Genomic DNA, 20,849 nt, shown 5'->3' with positions numbered 1-20,849 from the left:
ACAACTGACCTGGGAAATAGATCCAAGAGAGATAATTTTTAAATTACTGGCCTACCTGAAGCAACACAAACCAGGAAAAGAATTTAAAAATCACTACAACAATGTAAATTGAAAGACCAATGCAATGAAATGCTCTAAAATTGTAATGATCCATTTTGATCTTGAAAAAGAGCTAAGAAAATATACCACAGTCAAGAATAAACTACTCCACTAAACTGAGCATTTTCTTCCAGGGAAGAAGATGGACATTCAATGAAACAAATGAATTCCATTCATTTCTGATGAAAAGACCAAAGCTAAATAACAAGTTTGACCTCCAACTCAAGAGAAGCATAAAAAGAAACTCTTGATAACTGTATTTCTGTTAGGGGTATATAGAGAGAATGCAAGTATAATTTGATTTTACAGTTATAATATAAAAAAGAAACTAGTGGTGGAAAGGGAATTGTAACAGAAAACAAGGAAAAGTGGAAGTAAAATGAAGGAAATTACATCTCAGGAAGAGGCAAAGAAAACCCATTATAATTGAGGAAAAGAAGGAAGGGGGATGAACATTATGTAAATCTTACTCTCATCAAATTTAGCTCAAAAATATTAGACATATTTGGTTTCACAAAGAAACTTCTCTCACTTTATAGAAAAGTGGGAGGGGAAAGGAGAAAAGGGAATGGGTAGACTAAATAGAAAGGAAAACAGAAATAGTAGAGGAAAGGTATAAGAAAGGGGGAGGGACTCTAAAGGGGAGGGTTTCTTGAGGCAAGTGGTGCTCATTAGTAAAAATATGGGAAGGAGGGAAAGGAGAAAAGGAAAGAGAAAAGTATAATTGGGGTTAATAAGATGACAGGAAATATAGAATTAGTAGTTTTAACTATAAATGTGAATGGGGTGGACTCTCCTATAAAGTGGAAGTGGATAGCAGACTGAATTAAAAACCAGAATCCTTCAATATGTTGTTTACAAGAAACACATTTAAAACAGAGTGATACCCACAGAGTAAAGGTAAAAGGCTAGATTAGAATCTATTATGCTTCAGGTGAAGTAAAAAAAGCAGGACTAGCCATCCTGATCTCAGATCAAGCAAAAGCAAAAATTGAACAAATTAAAAGAAATACAGAAGGAAACTATATCTTGCTAAAGAGTACCATAGATAATGAAACAATATCAATACTAAATATATATACACCAGATGATATAGCATGGAAATTCCTAAAGGAGAAGTTAAGAGAGTTGCAGGAAGAATAGACAGCAAAACTATAATAGTGGGAGATCTCAACCTTGCTCTCTCAGAACTAGATAAATCAAACCACAAAATAAATAAGAAAGAAGTTAAAGAGGTAAATAGAATACTAGAAAAGTTAGGTATGATAGATCTTTGGAGAAAACTGAATGGATTTAGAAAGGAGTAGAATTTCTTCTCAACAGTTCATGGAACCAACACAAAAATTGACCATATATTAGGATATAAATCAATTAGGACAAAATCACATGCAAAAAACCAGAAATAGTAAACATATTTTTTTTCAAACCATGATGCAATAAAAATTATATTCAATAAGAGGCCAGGAGAAAATAGACCAAAAAGTAATTGGAAACTAAACAATCTTATCCTAAAGAATGAATGGTGAAACAGCAAATCATTGATACAATTAATAATTTCATCCAAGAGAATGACAATAATGAGACAACATACAAAAATTTGTGGGATGCAGCCAAAGGGGTAATAAGGAGAAATTTTATATCTCTAGATGCTTACTTGCATAAAATAGAGAAAGAGATAATCAATGAATTGGGCTTGCAACTAAAAAAGTTAGAAAAAGAGCAAATTAAAAACTCCCAATCAATTTCAATCAAACTTGAAATTCTAAAAATGAGAGATTAAAAAAATTGAAAGTTAAAAAACTATGGGATTAATAAATAAAATTTAGAGTTGGTTTTATGAAAAAAAACTGCAAAATAGATATACCTTTAGTAAATTTGAATAGAAAAGGGAAGAGGAAAATCAAATTGTTAGTCTTAAAAATGAAAAGGGAGAACTTTCCTCCAATGAAGAGAAAACTAGAGTAATAATTTAAAGTTAATTTGCCCAACCTTTATGCCAACAAATTTGATAATCTAAGTAAAATGGAGGAATACCTACAAAAATATAGATTGCCCAGATTAACAGAGGAGGAAGTAAATTGCTTAAATAGTCCCATTTTAGAAAAAGAAATAGAATAAGCTATTGATCAACTCTCTAAGAAAAATCCCCAGAACTAGATGGATTTACATATGAATTCTACCAAACATTTAAAGAACAATTAACTCCAATAATATTTAAATTATTTGGAAAAAATAGAGAATGAAGGAGTCCTACCAAATTCCTTTTATGACACAGACATGGTACTGATACCTAAACCAAGTAGGTTGAAAACAGAGAAAGAACATTATAGACCAATCTCCCAACAATCTTAAATAAAATATTAGCAAAGAGATTACAGAAAATCATCCCCAAGATAATACACCATGACCAGGTAGGAGTTATACCAGGAATGCAAGATTGGTTCAATATTAAGAACACTATTAGCATAATTGACTAAATCAATAACCAAATTAACAAAAACCATATGATTATCTCAATAGATGAAGAAGAAGCATTTGATAAAATCTAACATTCATTCCTATTAAAAAACACTAGAGAATTAGGGAATAAAGAACTTTTCCTTAAAATAGTCAGTAGCATCTATTTAAAACCATCAGTAAGCATCATATGTAATGGGGATAAACTGGAATCATTCCCAATAAGATCAGGGGTGAAACAAGGTTGCCTACTATCACCATTACTATTCTATATTGTATTAGAAATGTTAGCTTTGGCAATAAGAAAAGAAAAAGAGATTAAAGGAATTAAAGTAGGTAATAAAAAAACCCAAATTATCACTCTTTGTAGATAATATGATGGTATACTTAAAGAACCCAAGTGAATCAACTAAAAACTATTAGAAACAATCCATAACTTTAGCAAAGTTGCAGGATACAAAATAAATCCACATAAATCATTAGTATTTTTATATATCACTAACAAAATCCAGCAGCAAGAGATAACATCTAAAATAACTGTCAATAGTATAAAATATTTGGGAATCTATCTGCCAAAGGAAAGTCAGGAACTATATGAGCAAAACTATAAAACACTTTCCACACAAATAAAGTCAGATCTAAACAATTGGAAAAATCTCAAGTGCTGTTGGTTAGGTCAAGTGAATATAATAAAGATGGTAATACTACCTAAACTAATCTATTTATTTAGTGCTATACCAATCAAACTCCTAAGAAACTATTTTACCGACCTAGGAAAAATAATAAAATTCATCTAAAAGAACAAAAGGTCAAGAATTTTAAGGGAATTAATGAAAAAAAAAGTAAATGAAGATGACCTAGCTGTACCAGATTTAAAACTATATTATAATATATACAGCAGTCATCAAAACCATTTGTTACTGGCTAAGAAATAAACTAGATGAGCAGTGAAATAGGTTAGGATCATAAGACAAAATAGTCAATAACTATAGCAATCTAGTGTTTGACAAACCCAAAGACCCCAGCTTTTGGGATAAGAATTCAGTCTTTGACAAAAATTGCTGGGAAAATTGGAAACTAGTATGGAAGAAATTACATATTAAACCATGCATAACACCATATACCAATATAAGGTCAAAATGGGTTCTTGATCTAGACATAAAAGAATGATATTATAAACAAATTAGAAGAACATAGAATAGTTTGCCTCTCAGACCTGTGAAAGAGAAAGGAATCTGTGACCAAAGAAAAACTAGTCATTATTACTGACCAGAAAATAGATAATTTTGACTATATTAAGTTAAAAAGTTTTGTACAAATAAAACTAATGCAGACAAGATTAGAAGGGAAATAAACTGGAGAAAGATTCTTACATTCAAAGGTTCTGATAAAGGCCTCATTTCTAAAATATATAAAGAATTGACTCAAATTTATAAGCAATCAAGCCATTCTCCAGTTGATAAATGGTCAAAGGATATGAACAGACAATTTTCAAATGATGAAAATAAAATTATTTCTACTCATATGAAAGGGTGTTCCAAATAATTATTGATTTGAGAAATGCAAATGAAGACAACTCTGAGATACCACTACACACCCTCCAGATTGGCTAAGATGACAGGAAAAGATAATGACAAATGTTGGAGTGGATGAGGGAAAACTGGAACACTGATGCATTGTTGGTTGAGTTATGAACGGATCCAACCATTCTGGAGAATAATTTGAAACTATACTTAAAAAGTTATCAAACTGTGCATACCCTTTAATTCAAAAGTGTTACAACTGGGCTTATATCCCAAAGAAATATTAAAGAAGGGAAAGGGACTTGTATGTGCAAAAATGTTTGTGGCAGTCCTTTTTGTAGTGTCAAGAAACTGGAAACTGAATGGATCCCATAAATTGGAGAGTGGCTGAATAAATTGTGGTATATGAATGTTATGGAATATTATTGTCCTGTAAGAAATGACCAACAGGATAATTTCAGAGAGGCCTGGAGAGACTTACATGAACTAATATTTAGTGAAATGAGCATAACCAAGAGATCATTATACATGGCAAAAACAAGATTGTAAAGGGCTGAAACTCTGAGTCCAACTGAGATCAGACAACTGAGCACTTATAGCTAATTACAGATTGGACAATACTTTATTAGCATATGCTTGGAAAATGGCCCTTCCCATTATTCTGTGCTAGTTCAATCTTTTGGTGTATACAGAGAATTGTGGGAAGGATTAGGGGGTGGAATAAAATAAGCCAGAGTCACTTTGGCGGTAGACGAAGAGAAGGAAGGTCATGGAGATCCTGCATCCATCCTGTTCACTTCTACCCCTAAAGATCAAGAATAAAGACCAAGGACTTTTGTTTATCCTGACTCCGGCTGATTCTAAGGCATCCAGGGTGCCAACTCAGTCTTCACACAAGACTATAAGATGATCAATTCTGATAGACATGGCTCTCTTCAACAATGAGATGATTCAAACCAATTCCAATTGTTCAGTGATGAAAGAACCATTTACACCTAAAGAGAGGAACTGTGGTTCACAACATAGCATTTTCACTCTTTCTGTTGTTGTTTGCTTGCATTTTGTTTTCTTTCTCAGGTTTTTTTTCCCTTCTTGATCCAATTTTTCCTGTGCAGCAAGATAACTGTATAAATATGTATACATATACTAGATGTAACATATATTTTTAACATATTTAACATGTATTGATTGGACTACCTTCCATCTAGAGAAGGGGGTAGGGGGAAAGAGGGGAAAATTTGGAACAGAAGATTTTGCAAGGGTCAGTGTTGAAAAATTATCCATGCATATGTTTTGTAAATAAAAGCTTTAATGAAAAAAAGGAAAAAAATATAACTACCTCCCTTCACTGAATGGATGGGAAGATCATTAGATTAAAATATTGCATGAACTGTTAAATAAGGTTAGTATATTGGTTGTTTTTGCTGAACTGCCTTTTTCCTCCCTTTTTCAAACCATTTGTTTCAAAGGATTGACCGCTGAAGAAAAACATAATGGTCAATGATTTTGAATAATTTATTTTAGATTACTTTTAGGAGCTAAGAAAATTGAAGTCTTATTTTATAACTCGTAATTGTCAACTTTGTTATTGGGTAAAACATAAAATAGGTGTTTTAGATTTTTAAAAACAATATATAATACTTCATCAATATAGATGGTGTATTATAGAATAGGTAACATCAATAGAATAGGTAACTGATTTGTACTTGCTCACTGTTCAAAAGAAGTAGCTTAGGGGAGGAACTGACATTTTCTAACAAGCTTTACAGAAGGATATTTCATGTTTGAATATGTTGAGGCATTTATTTTTTTAACTTTCATATTTAGTTTTAGTCTTAAGACCAAAATGTAACAACATAGTATAATTTTTGGCAACTTTTCTTGGGGGAAATATTTTTTAATTTGTATTGGCTAAAAAATACTAGGTTTGATATAGAGCAGGTATTAATTCTTACACATACACACACATTTAAAATTTTTAACTTTTATTTATTTCCTACACACAAACAATATGTTAAATGCAAAATACTCACAAATGTTCATTAACAGAAGTCCTTAAAACAAAATGAATATTTTTAAAATTCAGTAACCTGATTATTGTTATACTCTCCCAGGAGGTAGAGCCTTAAATTTTATAAGAACATAAAATAACTTGAAAGACTGGGGAATTAAACTTCTGCCAGGCAGAAACATTCCTCATAACCAGTCAGCTTCCCCAATTAACTCAGAAGATCACCTCCCAGCATGGAACATCCAAGTTGAGGTCATTAATCAATCACCTCTATGCAGGAAAGAAACACAAAAAAGGAGAGGCATCTGGGGGGGTCTAACATGTACTTTAGATTCCATATATTCATAGAAGAGAAGGAGAAAAGTAAAATATATTATCTCTTCGAAATCTGATTGTGATAATTGTTACATCATTTATTAATGGCTGAATATGTCATCTGTTAGGTGATGTGGGATGTCCTGGGACTTTTATTCTGTATCAATCAGCCAATAAACATTTATTAAGTGTCTACATTTATTAGGACTGACTATGTCAATGCACTATATTAGATCCTATTGATACAAAAATATAATACACACCCTGCTTTCTAGAAGAGGGGAGAAGTGAGAGATTTAATTCATTTCCCCATCAGTATTAATGAATTTGATAGAATCATATCAAAGTTCTGTATATAAGGCCCCAGACCTGTGAGCTGCAGATTCTAAGTTCATTTGCAAAACTGTTTGTAGCAGCTGTTTTTGTAATGGCAAGAAACTGGAAACTGAGAGGAAGCCCATCATTTGGAGAATGGCTGAATAAATTATGGTCTCTGCTTGTAATAGAATATTATCGTTCTGTAACAAACAATCAGCAGAATGATTTTACAACGGCCTGGAGAGACTTAAATGAACTGATGCTAAGTGAAATAAGCAGAACCAGAAGATCATTGTACACAGCAGCAGCAAGATTATGTGATGATTAATTCTGATGGATGTGGCTCTTTTCAACATTGAAGTGATTCAGTCAATTCCAATGGACTTGTGATGGAGAGAGCTGTCTGCATTCAGAAAAAGAACTGTGGAGACTGAATGTGGATCGCAACATGGGGTTTTCACCATTTTTTTTATTGTTTGCTTGCTTTTTTTCCCTTCTAGATCTGATTTTTTCCTGTGCAGCATGATAAATGTGGAAATATATATATATATATATATATATATATATATATATATATAATAATAACTCATGTTTAATATATATTGGATTACTTGCTATCTAGAGAAGAGGGTGGAGGGGGAGAGACAAAAATTTGGAATACAAGGTTTTTCAATGGTGAATGTTGAAAACCAGCTTTGTATGAATTTTGAAAATAAAAAGCTATTAAGAGTATTTTCTAATGCTGTAAGCCCAATACCTCTTTCCAGTGTGTACTCCCCATTATCAGTTTTCTACAAGTAGTGCCCCAGTATCATTAAACTCATTAATAGCAATTAGCTTTTTCAAAGTTATATTTCCTGAAAAGATATAATAATAACCAAAGTAATACATCCTCCTAGTTGGGGGACACACTCTCCTTTACCATCCTAGTCCCTAGGAAAAATGGACTTAACCTTAAAATTGTTAATACAAAGCATTTACCCCACCAAGTTCACTTCCAATTATAGATAGCTAATGGGAATTTATTTCTTTTTTTTTTCTTTTCTTTTCTTTTTTTTTTTTTTGACTAGGTGAAAGAACACCCCCCCCTTTTTTTTTTGCTTCAATTGCTACTTAGCCTTAATCACTGAATGCCTGTGCCTCAGTCAAACTGAAATCCATTAAATATCTAGGTCTTCCACTGCAACCAGGGCCCTCTCCAGTCTTCCTGATATATATCTGGCCACTAAACCCAGATGGCTCCAAAAAAGAAAGTGAGGCAGGTGACCTTGCATAGCTCTTCTTTATTTAAATCCAATCCACTTGCATGCCATGCCATCACCTCCCTGATGTCATTGTCCTCTTCTAGAATGAAGGACAAATAAAAGCCGATGGGCAAGTCAAATGACTTAATTGCCTTCAATCCACTGATTCAAGTGAGCAGTTCTTTGGTAATTTGGGCTGGTGGGAGACTTTGGCTTGCTCCATTGCTGATCCTTTGGCACTTTCTTGACATTCTGAAATTCATATCACAAATCAGTCCATTCCATTTCCAAAACTCCTTCACCCAAAAGCAAGTTTATATACCAAAGAGACAGAAGGCTTTGCATCAAGTCAGGGTCGGAAGACTAAATCACAGACACTAGCTCTCGCTGTCTCTGTATCTCTGTATCTCTTTGTCTCTCTTGCTCTTCACCAAGAAGTTTTCAATAGTTCTTATCTCATTCATAACCAAAAAAGTAAAAAAGGTGATTTTCCTCCATGGAAACCCTTTGTATGCATACTGAGTTCTAGCTCAGCCCTTTTGTTCACTATTCAATAAGTGAACAGCAATCAGCCAAACCCCAAAATCCATGTGGAATTGCATTAGGCTTAGCATGCTACTCATAAGGACAGCCAATTCCTCCTTTTATAAATAACTTAATATATGAGCATCAGTTTTCTCTGATTAACTTTAATTCTTTGTGTAGGCACTTAGCCTAATGCATAGCATAGCTGGATTGTGTAGTGGATAGACCTCCAGATTGGGAGTCAGGAAAACATGAATTTAAATTTGACTTCAGATACTTACTAGACATGTGACCATGAACAAGTCATTTAATCTCTGCTTGCTTCAGTTTCCTCCTCTGTTAAATGAAGACATAATTATAACTACTTATAATTATACTTTTACATATAATATAAATATATATATATTATAATTATATATTATATTACAATTATATAATAATATAAAATATAATGTATATTATAATTATAATATAAATAAACTGTTCTTAGGTTTGTTATAAAGATCAAATGAAATAATAATTGTAAAGTGTTTAGCATGGTGCCTGGCACATAGTATATGCTATATAAATGTTAGCTAGTATTGTTGCTAGCTGTCTTTCCCTGGGCAACTATTTAATTTACCCTTACCTCAGTTTCCTCTTTTGTAAAATGAAGATATCAATAAATACCTACTTCCCAGGGTTATTGAAAGGATCAAATGAGATAATATTTTAAAAGTGCTTAGTTAGCAGAGTATCTGGAACATAATAAGTGCTATATAAATACTAGATATAGTTATCATTATTATTACATAGTAGAAACTTAATAAATGCTTGTAAATAAATTGATCTGCCTCCTATAAATACCTTTAAAGATCTGTCTACTTTAAGAACTCTAGCAAGGCTATAAAACTGTGTATAACTTTTGATCCAGCAGTGTCTCTACTGGGTCTATATCCCAAAGAGATCATAAAAATGGGGAAAGGACCCACATATACAAAAATGTTTGTAGCAGCCATTTTTGTATTGTCAAGAAACAGAAAACTGAGTGCATATTCATCATTTGGGGAGTGGTTGAATATGTTATGGCATACGAATATAATGGAATGTTATTGTTCTATAAGAAACGATGCCTAGAAAGACTTGCATGAATTGACGCTGAGTGAAGTGAGTAGAACCAAGAGAACATTGTACACAGCAACAATAAGATTATGTGATGATCAACTGTGATGGATTTGGCTCTTTTCAAACAATATGGTGATTCAATTCCAATTCCAATAAACTTGTGATAGAAAGATCCATCTGCATCCAGAGAAAGAACTTTGAAGACTGAATGTGAATTAAAGCATAGTATTTTCATCTTTTTGGAGTGTTGTTGTTTATTTGCTTGTTGATTTTTCTTTCTTTCTCATTTTTTCCCCTTTTGATCTGATTTTTTCTTGTGCAGCATGACGAATATGGAAATATGTTTAGAAGAATTGCTCATGTTTAACCTATAGTGGATTGCTTGCTGTTTAGGGGAGGGGGAGGGGGAGAAGGAAGGGAGAAAAAAACTGGAACATAAGATTTTCCAAAAGTGAATGATGAAAACTATTTTTACTGTATTTGGAAAAATAAAAAACTCAAATTAAAAAAAAAAAAAAACTTAAGCAAGTTGCCACCATCTCTCTACAATCTTAGATGTGCAGGGAGAATCCAAGAAGCTATCCATACACAGGTCACAATACTCATTTCATGACTCCAGAGTCCCAGAAAAGGAGGTGCATGCACCATAATTGTCCTTGAGAATGAATGAAATCCTTTATAATGAATGGATCCTTTCAATTTGCCTGTCAATTAAGTATCTGAGTTGGATGATTCTGGTCTGCTGAGTCATGCTGAACTAAAAATGAAGAGACTCTTCTGCCTAAATACCACTAAATAACCTCCTTGGTAAGGGAATCTCAATGCTCCAATTCTTTGCCTGCTTCCAACAAGGAAATAGAGCCCAAGGGCATGTCCAATAGCCAAGATATCATACAATTTTATGGCAGCACTTGGAAACAATCAATCTATGTTTTGGATGATTTTAGGGACCATTCAAGTTGCCTAAAAGGAAAGTAATGAAAGAATTGTCAGTACAAGTTCATTCAGCATCTGGGGGAATCTGCTACTGTTTGTTTTGTGAGGTTTTTTTTATATACTAATGATAATAAAAGCAGTGATTTATAGATAGAAGATGGAGAGGTAGGTTATTTAGTTAGAGATAAGGAGATGACACAGGAGGAGAGAGCAGTGAACAAGAAATCTCCCTCTTTTTAAAAAAAAAATGAATGGCTGGATCCAATCAAATATAAGGACCTTTATCTTAAATGCTTATTTTTCTCAAGGCAAATAAAAGATCTGGAAAGAGGTCAGATTTATAAGCTTTTATTCAAAAGACTTTCTCATCCAGAGGTACTTGATTTATAGCACACCTTGGAGATATTTCAGGTTTAGTTCTAGGTCACTATAATAAAGCAAATATTGTTTGTTTGTTTGTTTGTTTTTTAACACAACTACCCCTCTTCTTTTATTTACCAATACATAGCCGAGCAAAACTAAAAAAAAAATCCAATGTTGCCTCTTTATCATAAGTTGAATTGAACCAAGCCAAAAACAACAGAGTAGGGAAATATGAGAGTAGAAAGAGTATAAAATACTCAAGCAATGTTATACAAAGCCAGTCTAAAAATATCATTAGTGCAAATCCATTTGTCATTCATATTCTTCAGAATAAGCAATTAGTGGAATACGGCCACTTAATCTACTTAAAAGTAGATTCTTAACCTAAAGATAGGTTCTTCATCAACCTTTAACTACCTTCAACTACCTTTCATCATTCACCTTTGCAAAATCTTATGTTCCTTTAAGTTAAAGTTAACCTTTAACTTCATCTACCATCTAACCTTTATCTGGTTATCTGGAGCTGGTTGGTAATCTTGAGATGTGACATTGTGTTGGATTTTTTGGAATGGAAGATTCAGTATCCTGTTCTTGATTGCTAATATTCCTTAGAATTATTCTCCTTCCCATGACAAACAAGAAGCCTCTCTATATAGTTATATAGTATATAGTAGTTATGCCCTGTCATCATCAAACTAGAAGTAATAGAAATGCACAAAACCAGCTCGCACATAGAACTTTTAGCCATTTTTCATTCAGGATCCCATCTTCAGCTGCAATGAGAGATTTAGATGAGAGGCTGATCTCTCATAAAGCAACTATTGTAAATAAGCAAGTCTCAAATTTTTTTTGGTTTCCTATTGTATATAAAAGTTATTTTGTACAATTGTATTATGTTTAAAAATGCATATACTTTAAAATTATTTTACTGCTAAAAATGCTAAATAGTATTTGAGCTTTCATAAGAGTATAATATTTTTGCTGGTAGAGGGTTTTGCCTTGATGTTGATGGCTGCTAACTTATGATGGAGGCTGCTGAAAGCTTGTGTGGTTGTGATAATTTCTTAAAATAAGAGAACAATGAAGTTAGACTGATCGACTCTTACTTGTACACTTAGAGGTTACTGTATGGTTATTAACTGGCCTAATTTCAATATAGTTATATATCAGGAATTAGGAAGGCTCAAGAACAGGGAAAGAGAGGGTGGAATGTCTGATCGGTAGGGCAGGCAAAACACATACAACATTTATTAATTAAGTTCACCCTTTTATATGAGCATAGGTTGTGGTGCCTCAAAACAATTACAATAGTAACATCAAGGATCACTGATCACAGATCACCATAACAGATATAATAATGATGACAAAGTTTAAAATATTGTGAGAATTATGTGACAGCAAGACACAATGTGACCAAATACTATGTTGGGGGAAAATGGCACCCAGTAGACTTGCTTGATGTACAGTTGCCACAAAAGTTGACTGGCTTCTTCCCTTTCTGAGACACCCTCACAACAAGATAAGAGGGAGAAGAAGACTGGTCAAAGAGGGAAATAATGCCCACCTAATGGTACTACTGGAAATAGTTCATTTGACATTGATCAGCTTTTGCTTTAGTAGAGGTAGAACATCAAATAGTTCATTAGGCTTTTACAAGGAAACTATTTGCAAATGTCTGAATAGGACTTGAATATTCTCCTTTTAACTGATTGTAGTAATAGTGATAAATTATTAGATCCTATTCTAATCATTTTATGATTCTTTTTGCCTAGCATTCTCTTCTCTTTGTGGTAATAACTACCTGTTTCACAACTCATATGTGTTGTATATTGGGTAATTCCTTTAATTCTCACTTTGAGGGTTTGGAAAGCCATCGGCTCAAACCAAAGATAGATTTGTTTCTCAGAAATCCAAGGTAAAGGTAGAATGAATCATTAGGGAGCTAAATCCCTTTCTTGAGGAGAAAGGAAAGAATAAATCTAGGGCAAAGCAAGAGTACTGGTAAAAGATAGAAGTTAATATAGGTTATCAACCTCATCACCTTAATTGAGAGGTATCTAGTTAACCACAATGTTAGACTTTAAATGGCACTATTGTTTCACTTAATTCTAGTTAGCTGATCTTTACAACAGCCCAAGAAAGCAAATACACAGAGACAATTCAACTTCATATTGCTGACTAAATGGGATAAAACCAATGATTACATTAGGGTGCCAATATCATTTCTATTGTCCATTTCTTATTTTTGTTTTTCAATAACTTATTTAAATAATTCAATGTTAAGTCTCTTAATTATATGCCATACATTTTTTGTTTTTTATATTCATTTTTCTTGCTTATTATGAATTATGATATTAGATCTGATAAAATCTTAGATCTGACTAAGGATAGATAGTTTATTCAGAGATGCTATTTACATCCAAAATATTTTTCCTATCCATTAAAATGTACTAATTCCATTATTTCTAATGGTACTTAATGCTGTCAAACCAAGCATATTCCCTTTTTAAATTATTTTTATTAAAGCTTTTTATTTACAAAACATATGCATGGGTAATTTTTTTTCTGTTCCAAATTTTTCTCTCCTTCCTTTCACCCCCTCCCCTAGATGTCAGATAGTCTAATACATGTTAAATATATTAAAATATATGTTCAATCTAATATATGTATACATATTTATACAGTTATCTTGCTATACAAGAAAAATCAGATCTAGAAAGAAAAAACATCTGAGAAGGAAAACAAAATGTAAGCAAACATCAACAGAAAGCATGAAAATGCTATGTTGTGGTCCACACTCAGTTCCCACAGGACTCTCTAGGGGTACTTGGCTCTGCATCACTGAACAAGTGCAACTGGTTTGAATCATCTCATTGTTGAAGAGAGCCACGTCCATAAGAATTGATCATCATATAGTCTTGTTGCCATGTATAATGATCTCCTGGTTCTGCTCATTTTACTTAGAATCGGTTCATGTAAGTCTCTCCAGGCCTCTCTGAAATCATCTGGTTGGTCGTTTCTTAGAACAATAATATTCCATAATATTCATATACCACAATTTATTCAGCCATTCTCCAATTGATGGGCATCCACTCAGTTTCCAGTTTCTTGCCACTACAAAGAGAGCTGCCACAAACATTCTTGTACATGTGGGTCCCTTTCCCTCCATTAAGATTTCTTTGGGAAACACTGCTAGGTCAAAGGTTATGCACAGTTTGAAAACTTTTTGAGCATATTTCCAAATTGCTCTCCAGAATGGTCGGCTCTGTTCACAGCTCCACCAATAATGTATCAATGTCCCAGTTTTCCCACATCCCTTCCAACATTCATCATTATCTTTTCCTATCATCTTAACCAATCTGATTTATTATGAATTATGATATTAGATCTGATTAGGGATAGATAATTGACTCAGAGATGCTATCTACATCCAAAATAATTTTTTCTATCCATTAAAATGTAATAATTCCATTATTTCCAATGGTATTTAATGCTGTCAAACCTAGCATTTCTCTGATCAATAGTGATTTAGAGCACCTTTTCATATGATTAGAAATAGTTTCATTTTCTTCATCTGAAAATTGTCTGTTTATATCCTTTGACCATTCATCAATTACCTTCCCTTTTTATGAAGAAAATTCTCATGATATGGAGGTTAATGTAAGAATTTCCTATAGTCTATAAGTTTTATTGCACTCTAATTTCTTTTTCCTGAGCCATACTCTTTCATATCTTCCTCTCTATCCTTACCTTTTCCCACCTATTCATTAAAGTCACCAAGTATCAAAGTATATGTTTATTTTATCTTATCAAGGTTTTTACAGAATTCCCCTACTGCTTTATAATCAACAACTAAAATTGGTGCATAAACTATAATTATTTACATGGTGGTCTTTTTGCAAACACTTATCATTAATGCTACAATACATGATTACCAAATTGGGCATATAATAAAACTCATTCTGTCAACTCCTTTCTTTATTTCAATTACCCAGACATCTGTTGGAACTCTCTGTCTGCCAAAAGCAGAGCATCTAATAACTGCTTGACTTGCCTTACTGATAATTTCATCCATCAAAAAGGAGAGAAACAGACAAGGGAAAATTTTATGCTGGATTTGACTCTCACTAGCAAGGAAGAACTGGTTGCCAACATGGATATATGACCACTCCCTTTTAGAATTTATGATAGAGAAAGAGAGAAAAGCTGAGCTGTCTAGCATGCTTTGGGAAAGTAGATTTCAAAAGGTTGAGAGTAAAGATAGGTAAGATCAAATGGAAAAAAATTATTCAGATCAAGTCATCCCAGGAGTAATATTCAAGAATGAAATTATAAAGACACAAAGGAAAATATTTCCAACAAGGAGGAAAAATAAAAATTGTCTGGAGAGGCTGACATAGATGTACATTGCCAACAGCATGTGATTTACCCACAAACTTAGATTTTAAACAGACACAAGCAGAAGCTAAAAGTAAGCCAAGTAACAGAGGATCAATATAAGAGTATGGCACAGTTCTATGAAATAGTGTCAGGAGTGCTTAAGCTCAGAATGAAAGAAGTTAGTGAGGTAAGCTAAGGACAACAAAAATGGATATCTTTTAGCTGTTTTGGAGGAAAAGGGGAAATCAATGAAAGGACTATAACTTTGTTGGAGTAGATGATGGGATGAGGATAAATGAAAGCAGAGAGAAGTCAGAGTTAAGTTGAAATATTATTTGGCCTTTGTCTTTTCTACCAAGGAGAATGACTTTTTCACTTGAAATACAGAACAAAAATATCTAATTGGGAATTGATAAGTGAAGATACAGAAAGAGAGGACCTAGCTCTCTTTGATGAATTCAAGTCATCTGACTCAAATGAGTACCTGGGCATCCTCAGAGCCTTAAATATGATTGTTGTCAGGGATATTTGAAAGATCAAAGGAAAAGGGGGAAGATAGAAAAAGCTCAGAGAAAGGAAAATGTCTTTATTTTGTTTTGTTTTAAAGAAAGAAAAGAGTCTGTAAATTATTGGTCTGAAAATCTCAACTAGATCATTGAAGAGATTGTTGATGAACATTGGAAAAGCACAATGATTGCAAAGAGCCAGCATAACTTCATTAGGAACAAATCAAGCCAGACTAATACAGTTTCTTGTTTTTGATAGAATTACTAAGATAGTTGAAAGGGCACATGCTGTGGGCTCTAATCTAGATTTTAGCAAATATTTCGATAAAGTATCACATGCTGTCTTGAGGAAAAGATAGAAATATATGCATTGGATAAAAATGCAATTAGGATTCAGAACTGATTAGACAGCTGGACTCCTGTTGTGCTTCTCTTGGCATCTCTTTTGGGAGCTACCACATCATATTGCTTACTCATATTAATCCCAGGACCCTCTACAATCAACTACTTCCAAAAAATAATTATTAATGAATCAATGTAACATGGCAGGCTGAGTCCTCTATGACAGTAGCCTTGGATCTGTGTTTGGCTCTGTGCTATTTATTTAGCATTTTTATCAATGACTTGAATAAAGTCACAAATATCATTGATTAAATTTGCAGATGACACAAAACTAGATAGCTAAGCCATTGGATAACAGTCAGGATTCAAAAAATCTAGAGGGGCAGCTAGGTGGTACAATGGATATTGCACTAGCCCTGAAGTCAGGAGGGACCTGAGTTCAAATCTGACCTCAGACACTTAATACTTCCTAGCTGTGTGACCCTGGGCAAGTCACTTAACCACAATTGCCTCAGGAAAAAAAAAAGATCTAGAGCACTGAGTTGACTATGATGAAATGAGATTACTGCAAGTAATTCTTGCACTATAGTACTTAAAATCAATTTTACAATTTCACAAATAAAAGATGGAAGAGGTATAGGTAAATAGCAAATGTTTTGAAAAAGAGCTGGAGTTCATAGTTGCCAGTTCATAGAGTCAGACTTAATAGGAGTAAGCAATGTGATGGGGCAGCCCAAAAAGCCAATGTGATCTTGAGCTGCCATAAGGCATAGCTTCCTAGATTGGAGAAGTGATCGTCCTATTGAATTCTGCTCTTAGACCTTTTATAAAGTATCTCATTTAGTTCCAAGTGCCATTATTTAAGCTAGAGAACATTCAGAGGACTACCAACATAGTGAAAGGCCTTGAAACTATTCTATATGATACATGTTTTGTTTGGACCTTGCTCTCTGGAGGATTTTGGTATCAGCCCGAATCCTGATCATGGGTGAAGAGTGAAGGAGCGGAACTCATGTAGATGGTCAAAACGGGAGTTCATTTATTCAAAATTCTTTCAGCCTTATATACCCTAATACTTTTACATAACTATAGCACACTGCACATGCACTATTTGCTATTCATGCAGGACCACATTAACAACTTCCTATTGTGTTCAGATGTCTCCTTGACACTTAAATAAATTCTGCTTTAATTATAACACAGGTTGATATGCCCCCTGATTTCTCAGAAAGGCTGATATGCTTAAGGGGTGTGGGGAGCCAAACCAGACACCCCTTGCTGGGCTGGAGGGTCTTATGCCTCTCCCAGTGTTCCCCACTTCTACAACGTTTAACGTAGAGAAGAAAATTCTGGAGAGAGAGGGGGGAAATAACTATCTTCAAGTATTTGAAGATTTGAAGACCTGTCATATGTTGGAGAAATTGTATTTCTTCTGTTTGGTCCCAGAGAACACAACCAGGAACAATGGGTAAAAAAATTGCAAAGGAGGAACTTTAGACTAGATATTAGGAAATATTTCCTCGCACTAGAGTTATCCAAAAATTTAAAGAAAGACTGCTTCAAGAACTGGTTGGCTCTCCTCCCTCGGATGTCTTCAGGTAGAGATTGGATGATCTATTTAACAAATATGTTGTGGTAAGGACTCTTTTAGTGTGTGTATAACCTAGGTGGTTACAAAGGTTCCTTCCAACTCTCATATGTTGTGAGTCTGCAAGGTTTAGCTATAGTATGAGGATATATGCTTGAGATATATATATATATATATATATATACTGATAACCAATTAAAAGAAGATAGAACAACTCAGCTATGATTTTTTCTTTTTCATCCAAAAAAAATAATATATATATAATGGAATGGAAAGAACAGAGATTATCAAAAGACAGTTCACAAAGCTAAAGTCTTGCTTAGAGGCATTTAATAGTTAAGGAAACTAAGATATAGTGAGGGTGAGCAATGGAGGTAATAAGTTTTAATGACAGGATTTGAACCCAGGTTCCTGATTCTAAAGCCAGTACTCCTTCTTCTTGAAACCCAGGATAACACCAAGAGATAGTGAGAGCATTATATTTAGTACGTGCAAGTTACCAGATTTAAAAAAAAAAAAAAAAGTGAAATAAGAATGATATATAGGATAGTTGATAGATGGGAAAGACTAGAATTGGCAAGAACTGTTATGAAATTGTTGGGGGGGTTTTCAAGTTTAAGCACTGAAGATTCAAAGTTGGGGTATATGGAAAAACTAAAATGCAGATATAATTAAATCTGGACTACTGATTGGTTATAGAGAATGAAGGAGATAAAGATCCTGGTTCGAAAATTCAGTACTAGTGATACCTATGTTATCTTAAACAATTAACTCAGTTTTCTCATATGTAAAATAAATCTAGATGACTGCTAAGGTTCCTTTCAATTGCACATCTATAATCCTAGGATCTAATGTGATTATCATGCCCCTTTAAGATTATGGAAAGTGAAAAAGATGTCATAGGACTGGAAATGAACAAATGCTGTGCTGTCCTGGTTTTCAAGAAAAGAGAACCTGAAAATTACAGTGTAATTAAGTTCAATTTCTGACTAAATTCTAGAATATTTTTATAGGGTAGCTCTTGTTTGTTTTCTCTTTTTCTCTCTCTCTGTCTCTGTTTCTGTCTCTCTCCCTCCCTTCTTCCTTCTATGCCTCTTTCTTCCTCTCCCTTTCCTCTTCCTCCTCCTCTTCCTTTTTCCCTCTTTTCCCTCTCTTCTTTCTTCCCATCTTCTCTTCTTATTCTTCTTTTTCTTTCTCATTTCTTCTTCTCTTTTCCCTTCTCCTCCTTCTTCTCTTTCTTCTTTTCCTTCTCCTCCCTTTCCTTCTCTCTCTCTCTCTCCCTGTCTCCCTCTCAGTTTCTCTCTATATATATGCCTCCCCTGTTCACTATCATCCTGGCCATTTATGTTCCCTTATGTATGCCCTATATGTGTGATTCTTCTGCATGTCATCTGTTTCCACTGATGGTACTTGTAGGAAAATATGATCCACGTCTATGGTGGAAAAAGGTTTTATTATTTTTGTGACTATACTATTTCACTAAATGTCCTTGCTTTGAATTAGTAGTGTCTTCCAGATAACTAATGAAAGTAAAAACATTTAGTGGAAATTGATGAATAATAGCTTTCATTGACTTTAAGCTGGAATAGCCCTTTTGTGGAACACCTACATTTGAAACAGGATAATCATTAAGGTTACATGTTGTGAAAAAATGAATTAATGAATAGGTAGACAAATCATCTCAGATTATTGAATTTCTAGAATTAAAGAATAGTCATTAATAGGTAAATTGACAATGTTTGAAGTAAATATCAAGGAGAATGTGACAGATATCTTTACCTGCCCTTTATTGTTTACATTTTTATCAATGACTTGGAAAAGACATACGAGCCATGCTTCTCCAAGTTGCAAATGACACTTACTAGCTATATGACCTTGGGCAAATCATTTAACTTCAATTGCCTCTTAAAAAAAAATCTTTGGTGGTTCCTATTGCCTCTTTAAAAAAAAAAAAAAAAAAGCACACCATGCATTCTAGCAACACTGAAATATTGTTCCCTACATTTGAAATACTACTTCCTCCCTTTGTGGATTTTTTTTAGCCCATCCCAAATGCAAGTTTCATTTCTTTTTTGCAAAAATCTTTTTCATTTATCTCAAGGCCAACCTCTTCTGATAAGATTTCTCTTATCTCACCTTATTCCCCTAACAAGCCCCAGCTAAAAAATAAAATAAAATAAGTTCTCTCCTTCCTCAAAGAGTCCTAGAGCATTGTCATTTCTTTGCCCCATCGCAACTTGCCTTATTTTTATTGTTATATTTTATTATATTTTAATTTATGGAACAAAACAAGCATTTCCATAGCAGAACATAATTTTTAATGCTGCATGTGAAATTGCAAATCTATTATGTACAACTTACTATTCCTTTTAAATATATATAATAATCACATAAATTTTCCTTCCCCCCATACTAGATCTGGCTACCATTACTCACAAATATATATATTTGTTGTTTATATATATAATATACATATATATATATATATATATATATATATATATATATATATATAAAATCATTCTACACAGACTTCTATATTTCAATTCTTTCTGTTGCATTCTGTATTGGATGCAGTTGGGGCTAAGGGCACCAAGTCATACAATGGATTTTTTGATAACATTATTTATCCTTTTACAAAAAGAATAAAAACTTTATAGCATCTAAGCTATTTTGTTCCCTTGAAGTGTGGAAAGAGAAAGCATAAGAAGTCCATCATGTCAAGATCACATTACAGAGAAATATTGTAAATTATTGAAGGAGTTGGGTTGTCTGAACAATAATCAATAAATATTTATTAATGTTTATGTATTAATTTATTATTTATTAATGCTAAACATTGTAGGGAGAATCTCAAAGTTATTCTAATTAAATAAATGCATACTCACAACTTTGCTTAAATTGAGATGAATGTGACCGCTAATACAGAGATAGAGCAAGATGACAGAAAGTCACTTGTTCTCTCATTACAATGCAGAGTTTGGCCCTTGGTTAAATATTTTCCCCTCAGCAGGGTGGAATGTGTAGCCACTATAAAACTGTGCATATCCTTTGATCCAGCAATACCACTACTGGGTCGTATCCCAAAAAGATCATTAAAAATGGAAAATGACCCACATGTACAAAAATGTTTATAGC

Source organism: Sarcophilus harrisii, chromosome 6 (genome assembly GCF_902635505.1).
Source record: "Sarcophilus harrisii chromosome 6, mSarHar1.11, whole genome shotgun sequence".
NCBI classification, from domain to species: Eukaryota; Metazoa; Chordata; class Mammalia; order Dasyuromorphia; family Dasyuridae; genus Sarcophilus; species Sarcophilus harrisii.
The sequence above is the reverse complement of the archived record's forward strand: the minus strand, read 5'-3'. Positions refer to the sequence as shown.